Below are 14,717 nucleotides of genomic sequence, written 5' to 3'. Positions count from 1 at the left end.
AAGATCCAGCCGTCCAAAAGTATTGAATTTCTAAAAAAATTTAAGATCAATTCTTGTATTAATCGTAGGGGATGTCGATGGTACTGGAAAGTTATGTACTTTTTGAGAAAAAGACTTACAAAGCTGCTCAATTTAACATTGAAAAGATAGGAAGAATATACTTTCAGAGCACCAATGACGTTACACCGACCAGCTGGTTTGGATTTGTCAACGCGCATCTTTTCGTGGCCAGTACCTTTGTATTCTGTATACCTTGTATTTTGTATACCAGTACCTTGTAGGTACATTGGATAACACCTACTTTTTTCCCAACTTTTCTTTTTCTTCTGCTTCTCCTTCTTTGTCATCTTGTTCTTCTTTTTCTCCAAATTAGAGAATTCTTAATATTTGTCTTTTCATATTGAGTGATAGCTCATTTTACTCAGCTCTTCAAGGCGGTTTCAATGCATATTTCGGTTGCCTGACAAAACCTCACTAGTACCTCTAACCTCACCAGATAGGCTATGTATATTTTAATGAATTGCACTGTTGACTTATTTATTACACTGTTGAAGTATTTTTGGAGCAATCCCATTCCAAAAAGTTGAGTTTATAATCATTTCATTAAAATACACATGTCTGGTGAGGTTGGTCGTGGCGAAGGCATGCGTTAGGGTTGGGTAAGGTTCAATCAGGTAACCGATATGCATTGAACCCACCTTGAAGAGCTGAGTAAAATGAACAAATAATTAAATGAGTGTTTATTTCCCCCCCCAAAAAAAAACTACAAGATCAATTACGCAACATATTAGATAAATTACAATAAATTACATACAAAACCTAGTTAGTTACAAAAAAATTTTATAATGTGTCCTCTATTCTACTTGTTTAGTTTTTTCTGTGTGGAAATTGACCTACTCCACTATGGCATACCATGTTCTAGAGTAAAATGAGCTATCACTCGAATTGATAAGATAAATGATATTGAAAATTATTCTCAAATTTGGGACCCCACATCTTTTTGGACAAAAAAAATTAATAAGCTCAATGGCTACCATACATAACTTGTAGGTTCTGAATATAATAAAAGAGAAAATTCCGATCTACCTGTACAGACAATAGGGATGTCATAATTCCAAGTTCCAACACAAACGGCAAGTTGCACAAAAGAAAATGTAATTTAATTAACATAAGATGACGTCATCATACAGAGCTGAACAGGGAAGTGGCTCCATTAAAGACGTCATCTTATGGTTTGATTTTCTTTTATGCAACTGGCTGATAGAATTTCAATTTTTGGTTATCCGTTCCTCGCGATGTCTGTAAGGATTCTTCCAATAGGCATGGTTACAGTATTTTCTTTCGATTGAATTTATGATAATACATAATTTTCCAAGCTGATAGGCTGAATGCAGTTGATTTGTTGATGCACTTCATAGATTCAATTTATGATTTTTGAAGTGACATTGGAATTTTTTTCATTGATTTTCATTGTTAGCTTCATTAGTAATTTTGGAAGCTATTCTTCCAATAAGCTAGATTTCTTGTTTCAGGATTTGTTTCAATGTATAATTAGCTTTTCAAGTTTGATTAATTAACTGTTTCCATCTATTTCAATTAAACTAATATTTCTCGAAGAAAAAGATCATCACACTAGATGACACATTATTTTAATGTAGTCTTTGGAAGAAAAACAACAGCTAAAATACTTTTTTGATACGTATCATCGTTTTTCAATAAAGCATTCAAAGTTGCAATTTTCATAAAAAGTTTTCCACAATAAGAAGGTTAGAACCAAAGAAGAGGTAGAGTTTGTAATCTAATAATATTGTATGTGCTAGAACCCACTACAATGTGCATTTTCCACAATTGTTTCACATGTATTTTCATGTGGTTTTCTAGAAAGTGAATATAAGATACTGTAGCAGCTATTCTCTATCTATGAAAATTGTTTACATTGAATATAACAGGAACTATTATAAAATAAATGAAATAATAAACAGGAATAAATTGTAGAAATAAAAAAAATACTGAAATTCAAAAACCATTTTTAATTTCAAATTATTATGGGGGTTATTCATCCACTCATCCATGTGTAATAAGTTAATTTATTATAAGTAATAAATTTAATTAATACAGAAAGTATTTGTTCAATTCTCTCATTACTCACAAAGATGTAGGAAACTAGAATACAAACAAAAAATAAATATGAAATCCACTTTCAAAAATGAGCAAGCCTTTTTTTGTTCACATTCTTGAAAGAATAAGAATAAGAATCTATATTATCATAGACATTGTTAACAATGCATTGATAAATGTCAAAAATAGGTACTAGATATTACATAATACAATTAATATATACAAATAATATTAGCCTACAAATATTTGGTCCAGTCAATTACATGAAATTCTTGGATGTTATCTTAAAAACTTTCAGCTTTCAGTACAGTTTTCAATTTCCTTTTGAAGAATGTAAGAGGCAGTGCCTTAATTTCTAGTGGTAATGAATTGTACAGTTTAACAGATGTGTACAGAAGATTTTTTTGTGAAGTTGTGAACCTGAACTATTGAACTGTGATATTATTCCTATTTCTGGTTTCATATCCATGACAGTCACTATTTAATTTAAAAAAATCCAGATTACTTAACTAACACTAAATAATACATACAAAGAATAGACAGTTAATATTCCCAATTTTGTGAAAAAAGGTTTACAGTGGGTCCTCATATCAACATTACAAATCAATCTAATTGCTTTCTTTTGGAATATATATATTAAGGAGTATTGATCCAAGTATGGAGCCTTAAGGGACCCCATAATGAACCTTTCTGCCCTTAGAGAATTGACAATCTTTGTAAACAAACTGGTTGCGGTCCTTTAAATAGATTGATTTTGAATTGCAGCCATAATAAGAAAATTTTTCAAAAAGTATGTTATGCTTAACAGTATCGAAAGCTTTAGACATGTCATATGACCAAAAACTAACAGATAGACCCTTCTCCAAATCATCAAAAACACTATTAATTTACTAAACTTGTTACTGCATTGCTAGTATTTCTACATGGCCTGAAACCAAATTGTTTTTTAGTAAAAATACCAAAGTTTTCAAAATTATTTGAGATCTGGTCTTGCATTATGGCCTCAAATACTTTGGATATCACAGGTACAATTGTTATTGGCCTGAAATAAGGCCTGATTATATTGGCCTGAAATATTGGCCTGAAGTTTTTCTTATCACCTTTTTTATGTAGCCTACAGGTATTACCTTAACGTTTTTCAATACACTTGGAAAAATGCCCTCCCAATCAGCAAAATCAACTTGAATCGAAATCAAAACAAGCTCGTTTTGTCAAACGTGAGGGCTTGATTCAAGATTTCATTCGCATGCGTTTTGCTCGAAATGAGTTGAATTCAAGAGTCCGTTTATACATCGTTCAAGCCAGTTTCGAGATCGAAATGCAGGCTCTAATCAGGCTGGTGCTGCGAGCTAAAATCAAGATCGCGTTGCGTGCTCGATTCAGGCCCGAGATGCACGGTCGAATCAGGAATGAGATGCAGTCTTGACTCAGGCTTGAAACGCATGCTGGATGCAATCCGTCCATTCAAGGCCACCTGGCACACCTTTCACGAAATTCAAGCTCGATTCTATTGTGATTCTAGATCAATTAGAGTCGGATTCAAGCTGGATGTTTAGAGTAAATCAATCCTGATTCAAGGCCAGTGCAATCCAATATTAATGCTTAATCATAATTCAAATCTCATCCAGAATTTGAAATAAATCTGTAATTCTTATTATTCATGATTCAATTATTCTTCCAAACTAATGCTCCAATCTTACTATTGCCTTAATACTCTATTTCTATACTCAGTGGACATCCATACATTCTATATAATTATAGATGAAATCTATATATAATATATAGATTATATAATATATATATATTATAGATTTCATTAATATATAGATTATATAGATGAAATCTATATAATATATAGATTATATAATATATATATATATAGACTATATAATATATATATTATATAGATTTCATCTACATATAGAATCTATGGATGTCCACTGAGTATAGAAATAGAGTATTAAGGCAATAGTAAGATTGGAGCATTAGTTTGGAAGAATAATTGAATCATGAATAATAAGAATTACAGATTTATTTCAAATTCTGGATGAAATTTGAATTATGATTAAGCATTTATATTGGATTGCACTGAATCAGATTATTAATATACATTTTATATTTTTAATATTATTCAAATTGAAATATTCTTTAAAATTCTCCTGTGAATGGCAAATTACTTATTCATTCTCTCCTGTCAGGGCAGTCTATAAACTGTCTCTGTAGTTGTATTGATTGAGTCGAGATCGACCTCTGCTAACCAATAACAGCTTGCAGACTGTCCTGAGAGGGAGCAGTGCATGAGTCACTCGCCATTCGATGAATTAATTAAATCAAATCTGCTCTAGTTCAACAGCCCTCTATGCTTGCAACACCTCAAATGGAATACAGTTCATATACATCTGAGTAACACATCAATTATTACTTTGAATATCTATTAAAATATTAAATATTATATATTAATATCTATATTAGTTTATTTTCTTTAAAGCTTAACTTCAGAGTATATCTATATGAGCGAAAAATGTAAATAAGAAAGCATTATTTTCAATAAAATTCAATGATTTTTATTAAATATTACAAAAATTGAACTTTCAATTTATTACTAATTATATATTTTTACTTTGAACTGCTATCGTCCTCGATTTGAGCTTCATGAGGCGTAGTCTCTCTGCTCTTGGTCCTGTAAAATATGAAATGTACAGTTTAGTGGGATAACTTAATAGGTTATTATGAGTAAAATATAAAATTTCTCGGTAATCAATTCTCAGAATGCTGATTATGTAGCTTAAAAACTTTTATAAGTTGGAGACTGATATACATATTGTAACTTTCAGGATAAGTTATTGGTCGAATACTCTACCTTTTGACATACATAAATGAATTTCAACCCCTCATAAGTGGTTGACTTAGACCTTCATAAGGACATCTCATTTACATTTATGACAGTTTGGCACACTGTCAAACGAGAGAATAAAGGGTCTCGAGCATTTCGGGAGCATCTTTTGAAATGAAATGTAAAAATCTGGTGTGGCGCACTCACACAACTTTCCTTGCCGTTATGAAAATTGATCACCTGACGCTATTGTTCCCGCGCATCTCAAGTCTACTATTCAGTGATTTGAGCCAGCTGGTGACAGGGTAATAACGCTGGAGACACACATGAGGTCTGCTATCTCTTCATAGTGAATGATTTAATAGAATCAACAATAATTTGCAATTGAATAATCACATTTTCTCGAATTTAAAGCTTATTTTCAATTTTAGGTGAAAATGTTACTGAACATTAATTGTAGAGATTTTCATGGTCAATCTACTCCACTTGATTTTTTTGTTTCAATTGTATCTGAAGCCTGATAATTGGGATTCTATCTGCATTGATGGGGCGGAGCTCCTGAAATTTTTACAGATATGGGACTTGTGAAAGTTGATAGAGCTTATCAATGACTATTTTAGGTATGAATTTGATCAAAATCGTTGGAGCGGTTTCCGAGAAAATCACGGAAAACCTTGTTTTTGACAACATTTTCACCATTTTAGCCGCCATCTTGAATTGCATTTGATCGAAATTGTTCGTGTCGGATCCTTATAGTGAAAGGACCTTAAGTTCCAAATGTCAAGTCATTCCGTTAATTGGGAGATGAGATATCGTGTACACAGACGCACATACACACACACACACACACACACACACACACACACACACACACACACACACACACAGACCAATACCCAAAAACCAGTTTTTTGGACTCAGGGGACCTTCAAACCTTCAAACGTATAGAAATTTAGAAATTGGGGTACCTTAATTTTTTTCAGAAAGCAATACTTTCCTTACCTATGGTAGGCTAATAGGGCAAGGAAAGTAAAAAGTACCAAACAGATTACTAAATAAATAATCAGTTTTTCAATGTGTTTCGTTATTCATCAAAAAAAGTGTTGTTTTAAGTTTTATTACTTTTATCAATGTTTCATTTCTATAAAAACTAAAACTTCAATCAGCCGCCATTTTTGATAAAAGTATCATAGAACATTTTTATTGATGTCGTCATTCTTGTTTTAAAAAGGCCTTTAAAATTATGTACCACACAATGGGTGTTTACATTTTAAATATTTGAGTTACAAACCCTCATTTCTTCAAAAACTAAAACTTCAATCAGCCGCCAAAAACTGTGTTTGAAGGAGGTTCCGTCTTTGGGTAGCAGTGATTGGACATTGGTTGCAAAAAGGCAAACATGTAGAAGAAATTTGAAAAGAGTATTGGGAGCAAGCGGTGAAGTGTACGAAACGATGAGTTCTTCTTTGATTCAAGTAACTGATTTGCAATTTCTCCACATGTATTGGGACTACTAATTTATGATTATTCCATACTTTCATAAAAGAAAGCCTTTTTGACATGATTGTTTTATTCACAAATAAGTTTATTGAATGAACTATTTTCATTTCACAACATATTGGACAATTCAATTTTCTATCTGTAAGTCAAATATTTTCTTGGATTTTTATTTTATACTTTGAAAACATGATCAATAATAATAATTTACTAATGATGAATTTTGTGTACGTATATGTATGTCATTGGCCTTTGATGATACTGCTATTTCCTTATAATTGAAAAAAAAATGGGTTGGTTCAGGTGGTTTACACTCAGCAAGAATAGTATAATAATAGGTTGCCTTGATCACATAAGACGCGTGGAGAACGCAGCCTGCTATGGTGTGACGTCATGCTGCGACCTCTCGCCCTGGCTTAACATGCATTCAAATGTAAAAATGCCAACTTTGAGCCCTCATAGCAAATCAACCATCAACTTTACATAGAAGTGATTGACATCAAAATGTTCAGCATTTTATCCCCTTTGAAACAATATCAAACTAATTTTCAGTAAAAATCCTATAAATGTTACCGGCGAGTCTAAAACAAATCGTTTGAACACACAATTTGATTTGATAATACCATTTCAAATACGTTTTTGTACTTTCTATTAGTTTTTTCTGCATCGTTTTAGTTCTTTCTCTTAAACAGATTCCATTCTCATTTAGAAATTTTATCCTTATGAAGTCTGTGGAAAGAACTAACAGCTTCTTTAGGAATTTCAGGATATTAACGTTATTTTATCAACAACTCCTGAAAGATAGCAATGCGAACCCATCAACGGTTGCCTAGCTTTATCACAAAAATAAACAGTCTAGATAAGCCCTAAGAATATATGAACATCATTTAAACATTATAAAGATTCTTATTTATCCCAATTATGATAAAAAAATAGATAATCATGACTTTTAATGACTTTAATGCTGTTATTTTATCAAAAAATAAAACGCATTACACTACTGTACTGTAAAGTAGTTGAATAATTTCATGAATAATTAATGTTATATTATTTGAAGTCATAATTTGATGAACTATTTAAATTATAATTAAGATCTATTCTTGCTTTACACAAGTGTTTTTTGCATTCATAAGTATCCCATGGACACATTGAAATAAAAAATATCATACTACCGTGAATAATATATGGTATTTCCTTTGTAAATTTGTGTCCCATGAAAATAATCGATAAAATATACTAATAATAATAATACTGCACTGAGCAGAAACAAAAACACAATACAAGAACAACGTGTTGGCACTACGCTTTCCAGTAGACAACTGAAATAATTATTAGTAACCAGACAGTTCAACGTTCTAAAAATAACTTGTAACCATCAGTTCCATGATTTCGCTAAATTGGTTCTAGGTATATGTCAATTAATAAAGTCTTAAACAAATATCATTAATACAAATGCTTGCAACTAGCATTCCAGGCGACGATACAACTATCAATTTTCACAAACAATTGTCAAATAAGGAACAATCATTTTTAAATATTATTGGACGACCAGCATAAAATTAAATGAGTTCGCTTCATTTTGTCATATTATTGTTTAAAATAAGTCCAAAACAAATAAGTTACCAGCTTTTTCACAAATATGAATAGGTTTTACCGATTGAATATAGTGATAGATTCAAGGACTTTCTACACTTTTCGAAATGAATTAATGTTTTCAAAATACACATTGATGTGGAGCTTGTTTCTTTCCGAATTGAATAGCATATTCATATTTTTTATCAATACAGCGGTTTTTATGTGAGGAAGTGATATTTGACGCGGTGTTTTGTATGTAATTCTTATGGGAAGCCGGCGTTTGCCACGTAGGCTCATGCCATCTCATCCGCGTATGTAAACGCGATTGAGGCAACCTGCTATACACTATCCTTGGTTTACACTCCCATTCTATATAAAGACCGAGTGGCACATATATGTGTCACGAGTGAAAAAACCCTGAAATTTGAGAAACTTGAGGAATTTAACGATATTCCAGAGTAATTCAAATTACTGTTAAGGAAATATTCATTTCAACAGGTGATATGATTTGGAATGTGTGGAGTATTCTGTATTAATTGACTGGTATATATGAAGTAAACCTAATTTTTTATTGGGAGGAGTTGATTAGTCATGTCGCACATATATGTGCCACCCAGGAGCAAATGTGCTATTCCTTTTTAGTCGAATATATGACATTTTTGGTTATGTAAATATGGATGTTACTTATTTTTATTGTATGTTAATTTTTATATGTTAGCAAGGTTAGCGTTTTAGGCAATATTTACACTGCACTGTAGTAGATAGCCGTATTTGTTTTTCAAACCATACCTGTAGGTATGTAAATAAAAACAGAAATTCAAGTACCCATTTTAAAATTGGCATATTTCTTTTTAGAAATAAAAATATTAGAATAATATTATTTTTATTTTTCTTTGATTTCTATTCTCAAGTATTATTCCAGGGTAGCCCTAAAGAAAAAAGACTATAGGTATGTTTTATCCCAGTAATGCGTTCACACTAACTCACTCAAAGTTGCAACCATATTAGCCCAGTCAATATAGACATGAAAAAGAGGGCCTGCTAGTAATTTATATTTTATTTCTGATTTTTATACCTATATTTTTTTAAACATCAATGAAAATTAAACTTGAACTTTCAGCAGTAAAATATTATAAAAACATTTTGGGACATATTATTCATTATCAAAATTTGGGAATAAAATAGTTTTGGGCAAAGCCTGCTATTCTTTCCAAATTATATTTTTATGATTTGTGATTGTATCCACAAAAGGATAAATAAATTCAGAGCCAATCAATATTTGCATGATAAATAATTGTCTTGTTCTATATAGATACAGAGTGGCCCAAAAACCTTGTATTTTCGATAAAATGGATATTTTCAGAAAATATTTTTTTAATAGTTCAACAATACTATGAAGAATCTATCCTCTAAATCTCAAGGATTTATCTTTAACCGAATTTTAAATGTTCTGTCCGAAAAATTCAAACTTTAGGCTCTCATATCTCAAAAAGTAATGATCGGAAAAAATGTTTTTCTGAGGATACCTTTTCATTTTGATAGGTTGATGATATACAAACCGAAAAACTTTGAAAAATATCACCAGTATAAATGTTATTTTTAGCCTTTGCACAACCTTAAACCGACTCTAGCCGCGGTTCACACTTCTGCCAGTTCACTCATTCGTCAAACTTCTTGTAACATATCCAACATTATTGAGATTTATTGTGACTTAAGTCTCCAATATGGTTCTTTGGAAATTACAATACTAATTTGCAGCTTGTTTTACAATAAATTTTTGCTTCATATGAAATTAAAAATCTGAGCCTATTCAATTATAAAGTTATCATTTTAAAATTTTAAAACTGCTTTAGTGATTAGGAAATAGTATAGTGCAACTTACTGAAAATGGTTTCCATCAGATGTAGAAAGGAGTTTTAAATCTAAAACTGTAGTTGGCAGCATATTCGTCTGTCATGGTGGATTTTGGTATATGCGTCTGCAGTTCTATTCCCACCTTTGCCTGAAATCAAATGATACATTAAATGTATGAAAGCGATTTTCTAATTGAAAGGAATTTTATAAGTGATAGTAAATGATATAACAATAAACCAATACAAGAGAGTTTTAAAGGACCTTACATAGTACTGAACTAATTATCAAATTGTAGCCTATCAATGAGAATGATTGCTTTTATTTACAATTTATTTAAAGTATTTCTCAAGGGGGTTATTTTATACTGGTCATATTGGAATAAATATGGTTTAATCTAATCAAAATATTAAAAAAAATTTAGTTCATGTCCCTAACAAAAATGTAACTATAGTCCCAAATAAATATAACTAATAATTAGTAGGTAGGCCTATAATGGTGTTATGAATAGTTCTATTATTGTAACATTTTACAATAGCTTCTTTTATATCATAACCATCCATGATATTAAATCAATCTATTATAATATTACTGAATCATATAATCACTAGCTTAAAATGTATTGAATCATGAAATTAAAACCACTAACTTAATAGTTTTTTACAAGTTTGAAGTTAACCAACAATGATAACAGTTTAATCAACTGTTAGACCCGGTTGCACAAAAGCCGGTTAAATTTTAACCGTGATTAACTTCATGAGAACCAATCAGAGAATGCGTTTTTGATAAAACGGCTTCTCTGATTGGCTCTCGCGGAATTAATCATGGTTAAAATTTAACCGGCTTTTGTGCAACCGGGCCTTAGTGTTTGAAAATGATAAACATTCAATTTATAAACACTAAAAATTGCAATTACTGTTATATTAGGGTTATTAATAGGGCTTGACATAAAATCTTAAAACTGCTCCAGTAATTCTTGAATATAGACTATTGTAGGTAGCCTAAGTTTGTTTGTTAAGGTTACAAGTAAGTTTGTTTATGTAGGCTATGTTGAAAAATTTGATCATTGAACGAGTGCAACTTACTGAAAATGGCTTTCATCAAATGTAGAGAGGAGAAGAACTTTTTTCAAATCTAATCCTTGGCATCATATTCATCTGTCATGGTGGATTTTAGTATAATATGTATCTGCAGTTCTATTCCCACCTTCGTCTGAAATCAAATGGAACATGTATGAAAGCAATTATCTAATTGAAAGAAATTTTGGCTAAAGTGCACGTCCAGTGCCAACATACTTGTAATCAAATTTTTGGTTGGGATCGATTTAGTATAATATTTTGAGCACAAAATCAAAAAATTAAACGGAGGTCACTATTGTTTTCAAAATAAACTAAGTTCAAAGTAGCACAACTTTACATGCATTTAACCCATGCTATAAGTAGCAACCATAAGTAGCTAAGGTTAGGAAAAGCTTTAGGTTAATAAAGCTTAGGTTAGAAAAAGCTTTGGGTTAGGAAAACTCAGATTAGGAATATCATAATTTGATGATTTCAATAATCAAAATGGCTGCTACTCATAGGTTAAATGCATGTAAAATTGTGCTACTTTGAACTTAGTTTATTTCAAAAACAAAAGTGACCGCCGTTTAATTTTTGTGATTTTGTGCTCAAAATAGCATACTTAATAATCAATCCCAACCAAAAATTTGATGACAGGTATGTTGGCACTGGACGTGCATTTACACCGAAATTTTGAAGTAATAATTTAGTATGGTTTTAATAAATTGATAGTATTAAAACAATAAACCAATACAAGGGAGTATTTAAGGACCTTACATAGTACTGAACTAATTATTAAATTGTAGCCTATCAATAAGAATGATTGCTGCTATTTACAGTTTATTTAGAGTATTTCTCAAGAGGTTGATTTGATACTAGGCTAGTCATATTGAAATAAATAATGTTTTATCTAATCAAAATACTGTATTCAAAAAGTTAATTAGGTCAAATGTAACCATAGTCCCTAATATGCCTATAAATAACCAATATTATTAGTTGGTAGGCCTATTCTCTTATTAGCTTTATTATTGTAACATTTTACAATAGCTTCTTATATCTTAAACATTCATAATAATTAAATCAATCTATTATGATATTACTGAATCATATAATCACTAGTTTAAAAATTATTACCTAAATCATAAAATCGAAACCACACTTGATAGTTGTTTTACAAGTTTAAGGTACCAACAATGTTAACAGTTGGTTAAATCAACTGTTTGGGTTTAAAAATGGAAAAAATTAACTTATACACACTAAAAATTGCAATTAATGTTGTATCAGGGTTATTAATAGGGCCTAACATAATAATTATTTACCATAGTGCTTTTAAAAACAACATGTGCTTTACAAATTTGTCTGGGGAACGCTTTGCCATTATTAGGCTAAACAGCTTTGTTTAGTAGGTAACTTCATGCTATTAAATTTATCAATAAATATCCTAGACATAAATGAATGATCTTACCTTAATTTAAGACCTTCAGCAATCAAAAATCATCATCAACTTGATGACGCGATAAAATAAAGGATAAACAAACAACGAACCAATACTGCAATACTTCACCTTCAACTACTGAAAACTAAAGAAGACAGGCCGAGGACATCTTTAATGGCTGTCGCTCAAGCGCAGTAGTGCACAAGCACAAATCACCCCGGGAGTTTCAAAGTTATTGATATAGACAATCTTTATTGTTAACATTAAAACAGATAACAGTCCATATTTCTGGGATGGATTAATGATTTCTTTATGGTGGACATTTGTGCTTTCACTGAAATAATGTTGGAATCAATAAAATAGTACCTAGTTTATTATTATTTGAATTTGAAACTTGAAAATTATTTCATAGGCTTGGTGTGTGACATGATTTTTAGCACAAACTGGAATCTAATTTGAAAAAATGATATAACTTTCTCAATTTTGGTTGGAAACATTTGAAATTCTAGGACAATGTTTATAACATGAACAGAATCGTTAATTATTTTTTTCAAAATTTTCCATCATCAATTACCAATTATTTAAAATTTTAAACGTTAGTAGCCCGTCAACGGCCCGTCTGACGGGATTTTTGCATTGAGAAGAAGTGCTGGAAATCTACTTCTGTAGCCGAATAAGTGATAAAAGACTGCTTTTTTGAACATTTTTGGGAAACTTAGAAATCGATCAAATTTTTTCCAAGTCCCTATTTGGATTAAAATTAGCGCAAAAGGTCTATTATATCATCAACAGTACGTTGTAGACGATTTTCGCAAGAGACAAAAAGTGTTTGAAATTCAATTCTGCATCCGAACTATTGATTAGAAATACAATTTTTCGACTTTTTTGGGAAACTTGAACATCTGGCAAATTTATTAAGTCCCTCTGGATTTAGCGCAAAAGGTCAATTATATCGTTAACAGTGCATTTTAGACGATTTTCGCAGAAGACAAAAAGTATTTGAATTGCAATTCTGCACCCGAATTTATTAACAAAAAGCTTAAAATGAGACTTTTTGGAAAACTCAAAAAATTTCAGTCTTAATTTGTGTAAAACATTTTCTTTATCTCGATAACGGTGAGTTGGAGACTTTTTTGGAGGATTTTTGAAGAAGATAGAAAGGGATTGGAATTCAATTCCACTTAGGAATATTGGTCAGAAAGCCTAAATTGAGACATTTTTAGGGATTAAGATACACAGGTGAGGGGGGAGGAGACACCTTCTGAAAAAAATGTTTGATTTTCACTTATAACATTTTCACTTAGTGTGTTGACTGGGTAGGTACTGTAGAAATTCCATACTGTACCAACCTTTCTAACGTTTATTTTAGTAAACATTTCTAAGTTTATCAAACGTTGTTTTCATAACGTTTATCAGCAATATACATTCTAGACGTTTATTGAACGTTTATAGAGTAAACGTTCATTTTAGTAAAATTCCCTAACGTTTATTGAACGTTGTTTTCATAACGTTTATCGGATTTATACATTTTAAACATTTATTAATTTATTAAACGTTTTTTAAACTTTTTGTGCTGTGTGGGATGAACACTACAGGTTGATCTCTTCTCCCCTGTATTAGAGGAGATTTTGGAAGTGACAATGAGAAATAGACAATGTAAAGAAGACAATGTAGAATAGGCTACTCGAGGATTGTTTGACACTCACAATAGAAACAAAATCCAAGGGAATGCGTAGCAAGCTATATTCAAGATCGATTCAAATCGGCTTTAACCAATACCTACTATTACTTCAGGCCCCTACAACTGATCTCTAATAAACTATGACGTCATCACATGTAGATCATCGATGATCTACTGGCGGTAAGCAAGCGAGTAAGTAATAGTAGGTATTGAATAAGGGCGCTGATGCTTGTTATCACATCTGATATGGTAATCAACAAAATTTGAATTACAAATTCAATTTTAACGGTGTTCCATTTCAATGAATATGGTTTGTTTATCATTCTTCTAATATTTGTTTGTGAAAAGTAATAATGAATTTGGGGTTTTAAATCATTGGGATACTGCTGTGTACCGGTACCTAATTGTTGCGGGAATTATAACAAGATTCCAAAAGTTTCCGTACGGTTTTAAAGTTTAAAACGGTTTTTTTACTTTTTCGAAAGATTACTTTGAAACGAAAATGGATACGAGCGATAAGAAGAAAGAGCTTCAATTCTACAAAACAACGGTTTACATGAAGTGTAGAAGAACAGTGTAAATAAAGTGTGAGTGGAAAATTTAATTAAAGTGTGGAAGAACAGTGTAAATAAAATGTGAAATAACAGTGTAATTAGAGTGTGGAAGAAC

At 31.1% G+C, this 14,717-nt stretch overlaps 1 long non-coding RNA gene across 1 annotated transcript; it reads right to left on the bottom strand.

The window, feature by feature from the left end:
- Nucleotides 1–4,659: 4,659 nt before the first annotated feature.
- On the bottom strand, nt 4,660–14,214 carry LOC111058813. The gene is made up of 4 exons (XR_005573398.1): nt 12,398–14,214; nt 10,960–11,086; nt 9,906–10,025; nt 4,660–4,798 (listed from the first exon to the last, which is right to left on the bottom strand). It is a non-coding gene; the product is annotated as an uncharacterized LOC111058813 (long non-coding RNA).
- Between the last annotated feature and the right edge of the window lie 503 nt (nt 14,215–14,717).

The sequence above is a fragment of the Nilaparvata lugens genome, chromosome X (genome assembly GCF_014356525.2).
Source record: "Nilaparvata lugens isolate BPH chromosome X, ASM1435652v1, whole genome shotgun sequence".
Taxonomy (NCBI): Eukaryota; Metazoa; Arthropoda; class Insecta; order Hemiptera; family Delphacidae; genus Nilaparvata; species Nilaparvata lugens.
The sequence above is the reverse complement of the archived record's forward strand: the minus strand, read 5'-3'. Positions and strand labels throughout refer to the sequence as shown.